General features: G+C 37.2%; 1 protein-coding gene across 1 annotated transcript in view; it reads left to right on the top strand.

Annotated features, from left to right (window-relative positions):
- LOC107566899 (probable ATP-dependent RNA helicase DDX4) overlaps window positions 1-4,618 on the top strand; it is a 20,362-nt gene that overhangs the window by 3,319 nt on the left and 12,425 nt on the right. The gene's annotated exons all lie outside the window — the stretch shown is intronic.

Here is a 4,618-nt window from a genome sequence, read left to right on the forward strand (position 1 = left end):
AGTTGGTATTAATGTAATTGTGAGCAAACTAGGGTTTAACAAAAGGTAATTCGGCCCGCACAAGGGGCACAAATCCATCCCTCAACCTTAAATGAGTTTGACACCCCTGATCTAAGACTTTTTCTAATTAAACTTTTTCAATATAACTAAATATAAAAAATGTGCGGAGGGTTAAGGCCCGTTCACACCAAGAACAATAACTATAAAGATAAAGATATCCAAAAAATGGCCTGAATTTCATTTTTGAAAATGGGGGGAATTCCCCTCTTAGGTGTCTCTTGTGAGAGGGGAAGCAGCACGGACTGTGCTTTCACACAGGAGTCCGCTACTGATCCGTGGCTGTGTACCACAAACACAACATTTATCCATTATTTTGATTTCAAATCCAAACTTTGTCACTGAAAATGCTTTTTCAGCATTTCAATTTTTTTTTTTTTTTTTACACAGTACAGTAATACAATCTTTCACAGACATGTTTAAACACAATAAATATAAGCAACACATGCAATGCTTTTTACTTTTGCATTTAATTCTAGATTAATATTAAGTTGCTCAAGCAAGGGGCAAAATATTTAAACTACTTTGCTTACGTTATCACAAACTTACCATTGACCGAAATAGTCAGTTCTACTGCCTTTTGCATTTAAATCTTTATTACAAGCAATCCTGCGGTTCATAAAGAACTTTGTTTTCCTACTGCCACGAGTGCCATCTTTTATTGCCGCCTTTATCTAAAAGTGCTCTTTCTCTTTAAACCTAGCCAAAAAGCCATATGTGTTGACTGGAACACAGGAGACTTTAATAGTATGCATTTATGGTGTAATTGCTACAAAAATACGCACCACATACTCACAGCAAAATGGAGTAATGTGAACCTGGCATTGTGTGCGCGCTGCGAGTGTGTATGAGCGCACTGTCTCCAGGAGAGCGCGTGAGCTCTGAATAGTTAAACATTGGCAAGAATTAAAAAGTAATGCAATTTATAAACTTTAGTGACAATGTGACACTGCCTCAATTGTGCACGTGACCATTCCTGTGTCAACTGTGCAACGTGCAGCTCGCTTATAGACAGACGCGATGTGTGGTGATTTGAAGACATTCAAATTTCAATTTTGTTTCGTTTATATTTCAATTTCACAAAGAACTGTGCAGTATTTTGTCCAAGCAATAAAAGCAGGACACAATTTCATTTGCTGTATAATTTGTCTGAACTCGTATTTAAAAAAAAAAAAATCACGTGGAAATCGTATTGTGAAATCAAAATCGTGAATCGTATCGCATCGTGAGTTGAGTGAATCGTTACATCCCGGCCATGTGTACACTGCAGCTAAATTCAGTTGTCGGTTCACCCTTTACTCCTTAATCACGTTCTGAACATAATTTACTAAAATACGGGCATAACAACCGCGTTCGACAACTGCATTAACTCCAGAAAAATACAGGTAGTGACAACCGCATTTACAGAAATTCTATGCGGTGTGTACAGAACTGAACTGAACAACTAGTTGCTAATGACGTATTTGAACGTGCATCAGAAAAGTGTCTGTATGCGAGATGCAAGAAAATAACAGTGAAAGAAGTCAACCTTAGCACATTTTGACACTGGGCTAGTTGCACTCACGAGCCCTGCAACAGATTATAGAAATACAAAGATGGTTCACTCCTATATTTATGAATGGGAGAAACTGCAATGTGCAAAATGGTGAAATAGTCCCGCCTTCTAAATGAAAGATTTCAGGATTCCCCATTCATTTAGATAGGATTTGGTCTTGTTTGAGCTGCTCGGAGGCGTTGCAAATATAGTGGCTGAGTGAACAGACTTTTCTTGAAAAGGGACTTTGTCTGCAATGGTGTCAGTGTTGCCAGATCTTCATAGAAAAACAAAACAAACAAGAACAAGCACAAAAAACACAAACACCAAATGCTATTTTTTTTTTTATAACACCAAAAAGATCTCATATCCGCAACAGACCACTTTATTAACTCCATAAACAGGGTTTCCGCGGGTCTTAAAGTCTTAAATTGTACAAGAAAGTCTTAATGATTTCAAGAGGTCCAGAATTGCGATATGGCTGAATGTGACGATTAAACTTCAAAAGGCTATGATTTCATGAAATAAACAAGCGCTGCACGTTCAAAGTCCAGTGCTGCGCTGCTCTGTGTTCTGCTGTTACCGGGGAAACAGTTATATTTCTAACAAACGCTCCACCTGCTGTCAGAATGAATGAGCACTTTCAATAAAACTGATGTTTAGACAAATGCAAAAATCGACCCATGTTTTTACCCTGCAAACACGCAGCGCTTTAAATGTGAACTGGTGGATTGATAAGACGACGATGCATTATAAAAATCTAAACAGAATAGGGGTGTGCGATATGTATGGTCTGCGATTAATATCGTAATTGTTGTTTTAACTGCGATTTGATATTATCGAGTATATCGCGAAAAGCAAACGAAACACCTACAGAGTACGCGCATACATTAGATGAAGTCTAGCAGGTTAGACTACTGCGCGTGCACATTTATAGTGAGTTCTTTCACTGCATGAATCAGTCTATTAAAATGCATTTAGAATTATCACAATTCACGATATGGGGCCGAAAATGTATATATTTATCATTTCATATAGTTAATATCACACTAAAAGTTTTTTTCTCAAAGTCAGCATGATTACAAATGTGATATTGATTTTATACAACAGTTCAATAAAGAAGTTAATATTAAGAGACTTACGATGTAGACCCCATATTTCCTGTTTTTGCTCCATTTCTCCAACAAAAATCATTCCAAACACAGCCTGTTTTGTGTCTCTGAGCAAATGTTCTATGGTGTGGCTAAATAGTGCTGAATATTGGGATCATAACACCTAGTCCTATTATTCAAACTAATTCATAGTGAGTTATGATATTACACTTAAAGGGTCATGAAACCCCCCCATTTCAGCACTGGCTAGTTCTCACCACAGTTTTAAAAAAGTGGGTGTGGAGCGGAGGAGGGGGAAGAGGGGTGACTGTCAACACACACAGCTTCGCATTCAGACGGTTTCATTTCGCTCCCATAGAGTTAAAAACTAAAATAAATGCACAGCCATTTGCACTCTGCATGGAAAACATATATATGAACGCGCTGTTGCACCTCTGAGAACTTTTAAGGCTTATTCTGTGGCGTTTATATAAGCCTTTTGATGGGTTGTGTCACAGAGCTGTAAAAACGGTTATGCTCACCAAGTGAATGAATCGCGTTTGTGCCGAACTCTTATTACAAAAGAAACACTACTTCAGTCCATGAATGTTTCTCTCAGGTGCTCGATGCCATCTCACAGTCTGAAACGTCTGTCATAGCAAATCAACACATGCTGTTGTGAATAATTAAGCGAAGCGTCTTCTCATAGGATAAGAACACGCAGTCTCATGAATAATTTAATAGACACTGGCGTGTCATCGATGTACTATTAGTCCATTGCCGTGTCACAAATTGTGACGTCAACCCAATGCGGGTTTTAAACCCGGAAGATAAAAATAGCGCACACAAGCTTAAAATTAACCAGTTTTCTCCAACAGTTAAAATTAGGGCTGCACGATAAATCGCATGCGATATTTAACGCGCATCTTGTGTAGTTATAACAATGGCTCTGTGTAGTTAATGCTGCTCAATGTGAAAGCATGCACGTGATGGAGATTTACCGCTGATTACAGAACCGGCTTTCTGACAAGATGCGCGTTAAATATCGCATGCGATTTATCGTGCAGTCCTAGTTAAAATTATCGGATGCTAACATTGTCGTCTGTGATGTGCAACATCAGTTTTCAATGTTTTATGTTTAAGATATCAAAGCATTTATGCATTTGTAACTGCAGGTTAAAGTATTTAATGTCCCTCAGAGCTGCATTAAACTGTGTAAATGCATCTAAATGCCACTTCTAATGCAGCTTCTGTGTTTCCTCTGCATTGCAAAGATCAGTTTTGTTGATACTGATTTCATTTGCTTGGTAACAACCCAAATGCAAGAGTTTGACACAAAAGATGGTGCACACTTTTAGAAAAAATGGCTTAAAGGTAAAAATGCCCATAGAACTGGTTGGAAATGATTAATTTCTATCACTGCTGTGAACTGACCACACAGAATATGAAGAATATCAAAAATTCAGGAGTCAGATGTCAGCACAATTAGAGAAGATATCAGCACAACACATTCAGCAAAATATTGTGTAATTATCATTATCGATAAAATTCATGTAAATTATCGAATTTTTTTTTGTCAATATCGCACACCCCTAATTTGTTAATTGATATAATCATTTTGTTTATAATTGTTTAAATATAGTAATTAATACTTTTGACTCGCCCATTTTCTTAAAAATGTTTTAAAGGCTGAAACGTTTTGTTTTTGTGAAAACTTGTATCGGAACTGTATTTCACACTGCACAAGAAGTGGCTTGGGCTCCTCCTAAACAATCACAAAATGGAAGAGGTCATGCTTTAATTTTTTATCATATTAATAATGGAGTTATACAAACATTTAAATTATCTTGTGGCCACCAGTTGAGAACCACTAACTTAAAGACAGTCTTCATGTCCTACGATCTTATATTACATCTTTCCAGTGTGTAGCACAACT

Source organism: Sinocyclocheilus grahami, unplaced genomic scaffold, assembly GCF_001515645.1.
Source record: "Sinocyclocheilus grahami isolate Dianchi unplaced genomic scaffold, SAMN03320097.WGS_v1.1 scaffold1111.1, whole genome shotgun sequence".
Classification (NCBI taxonomy): domain Eukaryota; kingdom Metazoa; phylum Chordata; class Actinopteri; order Cypriniformes; family Cyprinidae; genus Sinocyclocheilus; species Sinocyclocheilus grahami.